This window comes from Sceloporus undulatus, chromosome 4 (assembly GCF_019175285.1).
Source record: "Sceloporus undulatus isolate JIND9_A2432 ecotype Alabama chromosome 4, SceUnd_v1.1, whole genome shotgun sequence".
NCBI lineage: Eukaryota > Metazoa > Chordata > Lepidosauria > Squamata > Phrynosomatidae > Sceloporus > Sceloporus undulatus.
The window spans coordinates 21,579,016-21,593,208 of record NC_056525.1 but is presented as its reverse complement, the minus strand read 5'-3'; the positions used below and the strand labels follow the sequence as shown (position 1 = coordinate 21,593,208).

The following is a 14,193-nucleotide window of genomic DNA, read 5'->3' as shown; positions in this document are numbered from 1 at the left end:
GCTGTGGCACAGTGTGTTTTTGTATATGTGTGTGTGTGTGTGTGTGTGTATATATATGTATATGTGTATATGTGTGTATATATATATATATATATATACACACACACACACACACACACACACACATACATACACACACTCATACAGACAAATGTGTGTGTACACATAAAAAAGCATCTCACTTTTGGCTGTACCACTATGTGTATATATATAAGTATGTATGTATGTATGTATGTATGTATGTATGTGTGTGCATACACACACACACACACACACACATATACAGATGGTGCATACCCCTTTCGTAAGTGGCTAAAGGCAGCAATTCTCGCAATATTACGTGCTAAACAGTGACCTCATTCTTCACCCCGGAAGTTAAAAATGTTGCGCCCCATTCAGAGCCCCACAGAGCATGCGCAAGGCTGCTGATGCGAATCGGCCAATACACATTGTATTGGGCTGGTGTGGTAATCCAATTTGCACTTGCCTCACTTTGCCTGAATACGCATTGGCCGATTTGCAAAACCTCGATTTGGAAGGCCACCCAGGTGTGAAACAACAATGCAATATGACGCGAATACGAATCAGCAAAGCGTATTCAGAGAGTGTGGGTGTGAATGAACAATGCGATATAATGTGAATACGCATTGACCAATGCGAACTGACCCCTAATATTCTCACTATTGGCTAAACTAGCTAGGGCTGATGGAACTGCAGTCAAACAATGTCTGGAGGATCTTCCTATTGTTCCTATTATTCTTATTATTTCACTTCTCCCTTTGGATCAAGGCAGGGAACAATAACAAATCAACCACGTAACAACTGAAAGAACATATAAAACCAATACATTTCAACAGAGCATATGAAATCAGTACGTATGAAAAACAATCAATTTCTTTTTATTACTTTATGCCTTGAAGTCATTTCTGAGTTAGGGCTATCCTAAAATGACCCTATCGTGGGGTTTCCTGTGTAAGATTTCTTCAGAAAAGGTTTGTCATTAAACTCCACTGAGGTTGAGAGCATGTGACTTGTCCAAGGTTACCCAGTGGGTTTTATGGATGAGCTGGGAACTGAACCCTGATCTCCAGAGTTGCAGTCCAGCACTCAAACCACTAAGCCATACAATCAATACAGATTTTAAAATGCAGAATTTAAAAATAATTTGAATAGGCCTGCCAGAAAAGACTGATCTTTAGTGGTGTTTTAAACTCAGACAGCATATTCACCAGCCAAATTTCTTCTCATTCCACAGTCTAGGGGTAGCTGAAGAAAATGTCCTCTGGGAAATAGTTTCCACTTGTCATCTTGGAAAGGAATGCTGAATGAAGGTAACACCACTACCTTCCAAACTAGTCCAGTGCACTGCTGAATGGATCTAGCATACAATTGTTCCTAATATTTAGTTGGTATCTCCTTTCTTGTAATTTGAAGCCATTGGTTTGGGACCTGCCCTGTGAATAAACAGAAAGCACCTCAGTATGTGTATGTATATAAGAGTGTGTGTGTGTGTGTGTGTGTGTGTGTGTGTGTGTTTATTTGTATATTGCTTTTCAATGATGATATCTTGCAGAATGCTAGTGTTCCAGGGAACTCTGGTTAAGAAACCCTGTTTCAAGCACTACATCATACCAGAGTAGGCACAGCACAAGGGTTAAAAGTAGACAGGTGACTGTTTGGTGTTATATTTGTTTTCTTATGACAATGTAAATGAAAGCTTGACTAGCAAAGATTTGGACTGGGGACATACATCTATGCAGGGGTGTGTGTGTGTGTTGAACTTGAAAGAATCCATGAGTCAGCCCAAGCTAATGGGTACTTGCTGGGATGCTGGATAACAGTGTGGTCACGGTGTGGGTCCCCGAGGACTACATGATCACAAGACTGACATGGACGTCGTGCCAAATAAAACTGAGATTTTTGCTTTGAACTGCAGCACACAAAGGAAAGGAAAGCAATACATTTAGCTGCTATGGATCTCCTGGGCAAGATAAATAAGCAGGTCAAGAAACATTTACAAGCAGAGAGAATATCAAGCTGGGGTGGAGGGAAGAGGAACAATCAACTTTCCATTCCCTCTTGTATTTAACTGCCAGGGTACAGCAGCCTGGTAACAAATAACAATAATAATAATATTTTTTTAAAAAAAAATCATTGGCCTAGTTCTCCTCATTGATGCAGTAAACCTATGTAAATCTTCATTAGGACTGTATCACTTCAGACTCCAGGTGGAGCCTCCATGAGGGATGAGTAACATGAGGCCCTTCAGGTATTGTTGGACTGCAGCTGCTTTCCTTTTCACTGTTGGCTATCCTGGCTAAGGCTGATGGGCACTGCAGTCCAATAGAAATACAGTCAACAACCTGTGGGTGATTTACATTGGCATAGCTGTCTGTTACACTGGTGTAAGCCCTTTCCCAAGAAGGGCATAGCAACAGCGAGGGATCTGCTCATCCTCTCTTGGCTTTCATTGTCATCCTTCCCATAATCCCCCAGAGCAACTGAGGCCATATTATCACTGTTGCTATGTAGGGAGTTCTGCTTACAGAAGCAACAAGTTATAATTTTTTAAGAAAAAGTCTTTTTTTAAGAAAAAGTCTTCACTCACTGCTGGAAGGACAAAATGAAGGAAGCCATTTTACCTTCTCTTAGAAGAGCCTGGAAGCAGCAAGCAAGAAAGCCCTGTCCCAGGTTCCATCCAAGTGTACATGTGAGGATGGGGGGACAAAGAGAAGGGACTCTGGGAAAATTTCCCAACCTGGACAGGCTCATATAGGAGAATATGTTCCTTCTCTTAACCTGGACCTGAGGCATATAGAGCTTTATAGGTCATAATCAGAACACTGAATGGAGCCTGGAAATAGACCAGTAGCCAGTGGTGCTGTCAGTAACTGAGAGTTGTATGTTCCCAAAACCCAGTAATGTAGACTCATTGATTGTGTCAGACTTAAGTCACCACAGTGACTTCCATTAGACTCGACTCAGCAATCAATGATGCACTGACCCTACTTGCAACTTGTATATTCAACCAACTTGCTGTCATCATTCCCTTGGAGCAGCAGGCAATATTTGCCCACAGCTGCTTTTCTCAGAGGGGTCCAGCAAATGTAGGCAGTGAGCTTGAGGCAGATGGATCCTTCTAAAGTGTGGGATCCTTCTAAAGTTTTTGTAAAGCCTGCCAAGCAGATCTCAACCACTCCCCATCAAGCCCATTCCCTGTTGTGTTTGCTGTTCCCCTTTGAAAAAAACATCTCACCTCCTTTTTCTTTTTCTGTTAAAAGTTAGTCCCGAGATTTGAGACTTGATTTGTATCTTGCAAAGTCTTGAGACTCAACTTGAGACTTGGAGTAAAAGACATGAATACATTACTGCCTAAAACTACCCATGATCTATGGCTGCAGTTCTTTGAACCAGCAGTAGTTTCTGAACACTGTTCAAAGGCAGCTGCATGCAGACTATGTTAACAGTAATATGAATACCAGTAGAGCTGCTATTCCTTATATTGTTTTTGTTTTACTTTATTTTGTGTGTTGTTTTAATGATGTGCACCCATTTATTTTTTAGCTGTTGTAAACTGCCTTCAGTGACTCCATTGCACAGAGAAAGGTAGAATCTGAACTCCTAAATTAAAGAACAACACACATACAAGCTTGGACAATCAGGGCTTTTCATATTGCTTAAAACAGGTGTTGCTAGACTGCAGTTCCTAGCAGCTCTAGTCAGCACAACCAATGAAGAAGAGCTCTTGGGGCTGCAGTGCACCAAAATATGGAAGGCTGTATGATTCACATTCTTGGTATAAAAATTGAATATGAGCATATGCTTTACATACAAGCACAAACAGTAAGGTGGAGCCAGTAGATATGATCTTGATCTTTTGTGTCCATGCTGTCTAAATATGACAGGATATATTTCTAGCTTACTGAATATCAGGACTTTTCTTTTTTACAGTTGTATCTTGCTTTTCCTTCAAGAAGCTTAATGTGATGTACATGGGTCTCTTTCCCAGTTTTATCCTTGTGAGGTCATTTCAGCTGAGAGATAGTAATTGTCCCAAGGACATCCGGTGAGCTTCATGCTGTGTCAGAATTTGAACCCATATTCCTCCAGTCCTAATACAACACTTTGACCCAGATTTAGGCAATTTTGGTGGGTCTAAGTCCATTTCTCCCAGTGACCGAGGGTGGAATAAGCATATATTTCAGGGGGATTCTCAATGAAAGCTTTGATTTTATTACTTATTTAAGATATTGATACAGTATATCATTTCTCAGCTTTCCAAGGCCTTCAGGCAATGCACAATAGATAAAAGAATTTAAAACAATACAGGTATACCTAAGTTAACAAAGCCTCTAGCAAAAAATATTTCTTTTACTAGGCATTTTTATGACCACCCAACCCTTTTCCTCTTCACCCTCTGCCTAGCTGGCATGTTTTTTAGCCACATCAGCCCTGGAAGGATGGGGAAGAACAACTGGAACAACATAGACTTTTGGTGTCAGCTTGTAGCAGTGTCTCAGTAGGTGCAGGCTTCATTTGCTCTAGGATACATTTATTTGCCTTTGTGGCAGACCATGGTGTCTTCAGAACTCTCTTCCAGCACCACATTTCAAATAAGTTGATTCTCTTTCTGTCAGCTATCATGATTTTTTGCTAGCCTTACAACACTGCACAATTAATGCAGTTTGACACCACTTTAAATGTCCTGGGTCCCTCCTATGGAATCCTGGGATCTGTAGCTTGTTGTGACACCAGAGTTCTCTGACAAAGAAGGCTAAATAGCTCACAAAACTACAAAGACCAGAATTCCAAAGCTTTCAGCTGTGGTAATTAAAACAGTGTCAAACTGAACTAATTCTGCAGTGCAGATGCAGCCATTTTACTTTGAGCATACTTTATTTTGTGATTGACGATTGGACAACAAAATGGGCTTAATTTGCAAATCAATATACCTCTGATACTGAGGCTAGAGGCAGAAATGTGTTAATTGCAGGGAATATGCATCCTTGCTAACATCTACTTTGACTCTCTGCTGGCCTAGTAATATCAGTTAAGGATGAAGTATGTTATGTATTGGCACTAGCATCATAAGTGCCAGTGTGGTGTAGTGGTTTCAGTATTGGGCTAGAACGCCAGGAGACCAGGGTCTGAATCCTGCTCAGAAACCCATTGGGTGCCCTTGGGCAAGTCACACTCTTTCTGTCTAAAAAAGAAGCCAGTGGTAAACCTCCTCTGAACAAATCTTGCTAGGAAAATGTGATCACAGGGTTGCCATGTTGACTTGAACTCATGTAACAACAACAACAACACTGACTGATACCAGTGGTAGCTTTGGGATGCAAATTGGGCAACTGACCAGAGTCCCACACTTTAGAGACACCCCCCTTCCAATAAAACTACTTGTTCCCTGTATGTTTCAGTCTACTTTGTCTGCAATTCATCAACGACACTGGCAGAGAACACCTCCGCCCCCCGCCCCCTTGTGCAACTACCACTAAGCCAGGCCCATCCAGATCTGCAGTGAGCTGGTTCATTGACCGGGAGAATTTGTATGCCTTTTTGTTGCACAAGCCCAATTATCCAGTTCACTCAGGACATCAGGAGGAAGCAGCCATTCTACTCACAAGAAAGGATAAAAGAGAAGAGAGCCACAATTTCACAGGTATTGTTTCAAAGGGAAATCTCAGGACAGGGAAGAAAAGGTTGATCTTTCATCTTATCCACTGTTCTGACTAGAAGCTGAAGGAAGAGGGTAACATGGAGCTAGAACAGATCTTGGGAAAGAATTCAGAGACATGGTCATGTTAGTCAGGAATATCACTATGCAAAAAGATCTTGTAGCACCTTTGAACTAACTGGGTGAAAGAAATTGTAACATAAGATTTTGTACACTTAGGGGCAGTACAGATGGGCAGCTAGAAGCTGCCCTTGTATGCCCTGGATCATTGCTGCAGCAACCACATGCCACAGCAATGATTCATTCCCTCTCGGGAATGATTGGCAAGCGTGCGATTGGCACGCTCACATGCCATGACCATGCCCCTTCCAGCCAGTGCCGTTTGGGCACTGCACCACACTCCTGTCATCATGGTGCCACCTGTGTGGACAGGGGCAAGCCATGATGGCAGCATGATGGCAGACTAGGGCTTCTGGACATGTAAATGACCAGCCTCATCTTCACCGGAAGGACAGGGCAAATTGTCTGTACTGCCCCTTGGTCTACTTCCTTAGAAAGCTTATGTTATAATTTCTTTTGCTCAGTCTCAAAGGTCTTTGTGTGCAAATCCTGGAAAAGTTACTTTTGGAACAAGAATCTGCAATCACCATGATCATCATAAACTGTGCAGCATTCCCCCAAACTAATCTTTGGGATTTTAATCCCTCAAAAGTAACTTCTCCGATATCTACACAAGAATATAACAGAGTTCTTGAATAGTCTATGGGCTTAAGGGGGGAAAGGGTGAAGCTAACTTTAGCCCAAATAGAATCTTCCTTCCCACCCCTTTCAGGCTGCAACTCTATACACACTTGTTTAAGAATGAATCCTATGGAATATAAAATCACAGAATTATAGAGATGGAAGAGACCTCAAGGGCCATCAAGACCAATGCCCTGCCATGCAGGAATACAGTAGAATTTAACTTTTTTTGTCAGTGTAAGACTGTATTATTATAACTCTCTTTTCTCCTGATCAGTGTATATAGCAGTGGTTTTTATGGGAAGAGTAAATGCACCAGGATTTCCTGCACTGAATATTTACTGTTGTTGGAAACATGATAGTAAAAGGAGAAAGTTGAAAAAGACCTTAAACAAACATCACTTCAACCCAGATGGGAGATCCAAAAGAGAGGATTCATGTCTTGATCAAGGCTCATGGAAATGTATGATTCAAGCTGTGGGGAGCCACACTGGGAGAAAGCTACTATCCCATGCCAAGTTTGTGGATTTCATTGAGCCATTTCAGACATGTCCTAAGTAGCTTGTGAGACACAGTATAAGATCACTGTACAAAAACCATGTATAATGTGTAGTTTTGCATCTTTGGGGAGACATTGATTCAACGGATTTGCTGACTGAGACTTTTTTTTTTAGGTTATACAGTCAAGGTCGAGAAAAATACGTTGATTTGGCAGTCCTTCAATTTATACATGAGTGTATTATTCAAGATGATTTATGTGCAGTACTCTGCAGTATTTTCATGGTACCTGTAACTATTGCATCTGCTGAGAGGTCATTTTTGAATTTTACACTTGATTAAATTAAAAAAGAATTCTCTCTGTAGTTCCCTATCACAGGAATGCCTGATACGATTAGCACTGGTTTCAATGAACCTGACATTTAGAGAGGTTCGGCTTGCAATGGTTTGACTGAAGACTTTGCTTCCAAGAACCCCTGAAAACATTAATTTCATCAAACAGGATACTGACTCTTAAATGGTTAATCACTGTACAGTTATGTACAGTTATTTATCAGTAAACTGGCTATCATTAGTAAATTAATATTTCCTACCATGATATCATACAATGTGCTTTTTTATTATGTTGTGTTGTTGTCATTCGTAGTTTCCATGTACATAAAAGCATAATTTGGAAATAACAAATGGCACACAGTATATTCAACTGTGATAAGTTGTTTTCTCTTGGTAACCAAGGGCATAATGAAGTTATATTGCAAAATTAATTCATTAATTGGGAATAAGTGCCTTTTGGGAAGTAAACCAAGTCTATGAAAGCTTACACTACAACTTTTTTTGTTCAATTAATCTCAAAGGTGCCATAAAATACCTTTGCATACTGATCTTCCAAACTAACACAGCTATGTCTTTGAATTTTACCCAAGTAGGAATAATTTTACAAACCGTTCTTTGCTCCTTACCTGGAAACCTATGAACAGATAACCCACCATTCTTCCATGCCCTTCTACTGAGGATATTTAATTTAAAAAGAAAAAAAACCCTATTCAGTCATCTCTACATTAATGCGGAAGTTCTTAGCCACAAATATGAACCAGATTTCAAGATGATAATCTTCCCAAAAGTCTTCGTCATTTTTTCAGTAACTTTATTTATCAGTAGTCAGGCAAGATCAAAACCATATTAACCTTGATGAGGTTTTCAGAGTCCAGTGTTCACTATGTAGTCCTCCAGTATCCTGGAAAAACAGCATTTCCTGGAATTGCTTGTACTTGGGATGGTGCCATTCCAAGCCTTCCCTGTGCCAGAGACAGAGAGTCCTCCTGGCCACTGATGTCATGTCCATGACAACCAGAGGTTATACTTTGGCAGCAGTGCCAGGAGCAAGTGGGGGGATGGGTTTAATTGACTGATAAAGGCATGTTCAAGGAAAGGGGAGTGTAGGGACAAGAAGGCAATGCAGATTTTTAAAAGGCACCTCCAGAATAAATAATACAGATAATAGGAAAGATTGTTCTGCATCCATACCTCAGTCTGGCCACAGTGTCCCAAACACAGAAGGCAATTAATGCAAACCAAATCCAAGCACCTTTTTTCAAAACATTGAGAGTGGAAAGGGAGCAAACCAGCAACTTGGAAGCATGTTTTTAAAGAGGAGGGGTTAAAGGAAGAGGAAATCAGAGCAAATAGCTGCTAGTATATTGGAGTGAGAGCAATTCAGATCTTCTAAATTTAATGCAAGATGAAAGAGAAATAGCCAATGGAGCTACTAGCCATCCTTCCATTGATCCCAATAGAAAATGAATCTATCAGGCAAATGCTGGCATGAATGTAAATGAGAATGTTGGTTGAGTATGTGGTTATCAGGAGGGGTTATGGGAGGTAGTGTGCATAATTACAAAGGAATATATGGAAATAGCCATTGCAGGGAAGGTTGCCAAAGTAAAAAATAGAGAGGGCTCCTGTATCTTTAAAGGTTGTGTAGAAGAGGGAGTTTCGGCAGGTGTTGCTTGTCACCTGTTTGCTTGATAAGCAAGATATGCTTAATTCCCTCTTTTACACAACTCTTAAAGGTACAAGCACCTTCTCCAGTTTTCATTCTGCCAACCTGAATTGTAGGGATAGGCCACAAGCATGTATGGTCAGGAATTAACTAGAAACAAAGTCAGTAAAATAGATGCAATAAAGGTTTTTTTGCTGGGGGGGGGGAGCAAAAACATGTGAAAACCAGGGAAAGAGAAAGCTACTCATACATCCCATTTTTCATCTTTTAAATGTTAGAAGACTAGAGTAAAACTCAGGTACTAGCCTGTTTGTTGGAACAAAATTCACATTAGCCAAGTGCAATTCTGAGTCAAATGGAGGGAAGCCTTGCCATCAGAACATTAGATTCATTTGATACCAGGCCCACACAATGTGATCTACCAAGCCAAAAAAGACACCAGTCTATTCAGAATGGACTTGATAAAAGTCCTAGTTTTTCTACCTGTCATGTTGTTGTTTTGTGCCTTCAAGTTGTTTCTGATTTATGGTGACCTTAAGACAAACCTGTCATGGAGTTTTCTTGGCAAGATTTGTGCAGAGGCAATTTTCCTTTGCCTTCCCTTGAGGCTGAGAGTGTGTGATTTGTGCAAGGTCACCGAGTGAGTTTTCATGGCCAAGCAGGGATTTGAACCTTGGAACTTTACCACATTGCCCCAGGAAAGGGCCACCTGCATTCCAAAAGGGAACGTTCTGAGGACGGGATGCGGTGGGGAATGAATTTTACCACACACTTGGAACGCTGCCGCCACCACCGAACATCCCCATCCCATTCCGAATGTGTTCCCCTTGAGAAGTGTTCCCAAAAATCGCCCCCTCTGGGACGTTCCCTTTTGGAATGCTAGTGGCCCATTCCTGTGGCAATGTGGTAAAGTTCTTGGTCTCCCAGAGTCCTATTCATAATTCAGCACTCAGCCCACAGGCTACGTATAGTGAGACAGAAGTTGCCAAATGCCAGGAAGGCTACAAAACATTGTGGATAGTATATATTGGGCTTAGTAAATCACAGGTTATAAGTCAATTTTATATTGGTAATTTGCCAGTGCACTGTCATTGTCAAACCTACAAATTCATTGGGCTAACATTTGCCTGTCCTGAAAGGACATAAATCTTGAATCTTTTTAGTTCAGGCCAAACATGCTGATTTCTGCTATATGTCCCTAAAGAAAATTTATCCAGAGTTTGATTTTAGTTGATTCCCAACCTTATAGTGAATATTAGAATTATCTATATCACAACTCATACTTTAATTAATTTTATTATACTGGCCTGTTTTATCAATTACTATCTTGAACAGGAATAGAGAACCTTTAGCTTCCAGGTTTTTTTTACTACAGCTCCCACAATTGTTTACTATTAGCCATACTGGATGAGGTCAAAAACATCTGGAGAGTAAAAAGTTATCCACCCTTGATTTAGATGGATTGGGTTTCCATTTTAAAACAAAAACAAAAGAAATACTTTGCATTATCTCTCCATGGAAGAGAAACTTTTGTGGGTTATTGTTGTTATAGTTATTTATATCCTGCTTTTCCTCCAAAATTGGGACTCACGATTTTTTAAAAAACCAATACAATTAAAAACATACAAAAAATTAGCATTAACATAGAATCAAACTCTTACAGTATTAAAATATATCACACATTAAAAGAATAAAATGCATTTTAAAGGTGCTTAAAAACAGTACAGTTAAAACAGTACATTACTCCCATCCTATTCTTTAAGACCTTTCTGTTTTCCTTTCTGAATAAAAAGGTTTCAGCCTGCTAACAGAAGGACAACAAGGAGGGGGCTAGTACAGCCTCCCTGGTCATTCCACAGTCTAGGGGCAGCCACAGAAAAGGCCCTTTCTCATGTTCCCACCAAACGTACTTGTGATTGTGGTTGAACTGAGAGAAGGGCCTCTCCTGATGATCTGAGCCAGGGCTGGTTCATACAGGGAGATATGATCTGCCAGAGTCATACAGGGCTTTATAGGACATAACCAGCACTTTGAATTGTACCTATAAACAAACTGGCAGCCAGTGGAACTGTCTCAAGAGAGGCATTGTGTGGTCTCTATAACCTTCCCCGGTTAACAGTCTGGCTGCAGCTCTCTGGACCAGCTGAAGTTCTGAGCACTCTTCAAAGCATCCCCAAATACAGTGTGTTACAGTAGTCCAAATGAGATGTAGCTAATGCATGTACCACTGTGACCAGATCCAGTGTCTCAAGGAACAGGCACAATTGGCACACAAGCTTTAGATGTGCAAAAGCACACCTGGTCACTGCAAAAACCTGGGCCTCCAGACTCAGGAGGAGTGTAACCTCATCTAGTGCAGGCTGAATGCCTATTCCCTGAATTGCCTTTCCTAACCAGGAACATCTCTGTCTTGTCTGGCTTAAACTTCCATTTGTTTGCCCTCATCCAGTCCATTAATGATGACAGACACTGGTTTAGAATTAGGACAGCCTCCTGTGTGGATTGTGTGTTGAATTTTAAATAGAGGAGGAGGAGGAGGAGGAGGAGGGGAAGGAGGGATAAGCAGGGAGAAGATGGCAATTTATTATTTAATCCTGGACAATTTTTGAAATAAAATGTAACATAAACTTTTGACAGTACTTGTAAGAACGAATGAGAAAAGTCAATAGAGACATCTAGTGGTCATGGCTTTCCATACAATTTTAATATTTTTTTAAAAAAATATACCTCAGTTACAAAAGGAAATAAGTCGGAATTCTATGCAATCTTGCCATTGATTAATAGAAAAACTCTAACCATGTTTGTTTATGTAGCATAACCCTAAACATGCTTCCTTTGTTCATAATGGGATTTATTCCTGGGCATGTCTTCAAAGTATTGCAGCATTAGTTAAAATTAGTTAAAGAGGATAATGTTTGGTAAGGTGGAAGCAGTAGGAAAAGGGGGAGACCACATTATATGTAGATTGGTTCAACCAAAAAGGTCATGGCCCAGAATTTTCAGGGCAATTGAAGACAGGGCATTTTGGAGATCTCTCATTGATGGGGTCCCCATAAGTCAAAGCCAACTTGATGGCAATGAACAGCAACAACAAATGCTAAGGAAACAAACATACTACGGGATGCACTTTAACAATTGTATAGAAGAAGAAGGCATTTTACAGGCAAAGCTTAGATAAGATACTTTTTTTAAGAGTACAGTACTGGAATTTAAATTACAGTGGTCATATAGGTTGGATGATTCTGGGACCTGGAGTCAAAAAAATAACAACTTTTCTAAGTTCAGTGAGCAACTCTGGCATTTTTCTTCCCTTGGACTCCAAAAAGTTGCAGTTAGTGAAAGTCTCTCAAGTGCATAAACTGTTAAAAACACAGGGATCTTGGATCTAGATTAGGGATTGGCGACATGTGGGTCTGGTCCCCATTTGGCCCCAATGCTGTTTTTACACCCCTCATAGAATCATAGAGTTGGAAGAGACCACAAGGGCCATCCAGTCCAACCCCCTGCAATGCAGGAAATCTCAACAAAAGCATCCCCAACAGATGTCCATTCAGCCTCTGTTTAAAGACCTCTAAGGAAGGAGATTCCACTACACTCCGAGGGAGTGTGTTCCACTGTCGAACAGCCTTTACTGTCAGGAAGTTCCTCCTCATGTTGAGGTGGAATCTCTTTTGCTGAAGCTTGCATCCATTGCTCCGGGTCCTAGTCTCTGGAGCAGCAGAAAACAAGCTTGCTCCCTCCTCAATATGACATCCCTTCAAGTATTTAAACAGGGCTATCATATCACCTCTTAACCTTCTCTTCTCCAGGCTAAACATCTCCAGCTCCCTAAGTCGTTCCTCATAGGGCATGGTTTCCAGACCCTTCACCATTCTAGTCGCCCTCCTTTGGACACTTCTCCCTTTTAAATTGTGGTGCCCAGAACTGGACACAATATTCCCGGTGGGACCTGACCAGAGCAGAATAGAGTGGCACTATTCCTTCCCTTAATCTTCCCTCAATACCTCCAGACATTTCTGTCCTTTTCTACCCACTCCCCATTGGATTTTCTTTCCTGGTAGCATCTAGAACAAATACAGTCATTCCTTCATTTGCACGGACTTTGAATCCATGTCCCTCAGTGACTTGCAAGGAGCAAATAGAGAGATTTAAAATGGTGAGGGGCACTGCTATTCAAGCCAATAGGGCTTGAATATTGGTGGATTTCCGTTTTCGTGGGGGGAATGTTCTGGAACGGATCACCCACAAAATCAGAGGGGTGACTATATTCACCTTTTAAATAGGTTTCAGGAATCCCTCTGCACTGTTTAATATAAGATAATATTCATTTTTCAAAACCAGAAAATGATTTTTATTCACTTCTGGAGGATGTAATTTTAATTCAGGGGAGTTGAAATTAGCATATTTGGTATACATGTGATCTTTGGAGGGCCCCATGTACAAAAACTGAGTTACTGGAGCTGCCACACTTGCCCCAATGTTTTTTTAAAATATGAAAAACCCTAACTTTGCAGTCCTGTATGTATATATCTGTGAGTAAGCCCCATTGACATCAAGAAGATCTTAGTGAGTTAACGTGGAGGATTGTGCTGTAAACAAAGGCTGCATCCACAGCGCAGAAATACTGTAATTCAGTTTGATACCACTTTAACCACCATGGCTCAAACCTATGGAATTCTAGAAACTGTAGGTTGTTGTGGCACCAGAACTCTCTGACAAAGAAGGAAAAATGTCTCTCAAAACTACAGTTCTCAGAATTCCATAGCATTAAGCCACAACAGTTAAAATGATATCATACTGGATTATTTTTGCAGGGCAGCTGCTGCAGCCATTGTTGCCTATAGAAAATGAGAAGCATTGCATTTTGAGTTGCTTTGTTAAAACGTAAAATGTAAGCCATTCTCAGAAGAAAGGGCAGCTCTGGAAAAAGTGATAGAAATACACAATACTTTGGGGCTAACTAAAGAAAGAAGTTGGCAGCCTGGGTTTTCATAGCCTTAAGTCTATGAAAGCTCATGCTGTCAACTTTTTTCTTTAGTTCGTCTCAAAGATGCTACAAGATCCCTCTACATATTATTCTACAAATTAACATGGCTATATCTTTGAATTCTACCATAGTACTTGCTGTCGCCCCCAAACTCTGGAATGACCTGCCGGATGAGATCCGTCAGATAACATCATTAGACAGCTTTAAAAAAGTGGTCAAGACGGATCTCTTCCGGCAGGCCTTTCCAGATTAACCATCCCGGCCCAGGTTCCTGATTCCCTCATTCCTCCC

The 14,193-nt window shown here is 40.8% G+C and overlaps 1 protein-coding gene across 1 annotated transcript in view; it reads left to right on the top strand.

Moving 5' to 3' along the window:
• The first annotated feature begins 5,470 nt into the window (after positions 1-5,470).
• Positions 5,471-14,193, top strand: part of MC3R (melanocortin 3 receptor) — a 41,745-nt gene continuing 33,022 nt past the window's right edge. The window contains exon 1 of the mRNA XM_042462703.1: positions 5,471-5,662. The gene's annotated coding sequence lies outside the window, so the exon portion shown is untranslated. The remainder of the gene's footprint in view (positions 5,663-14,193) is intronic.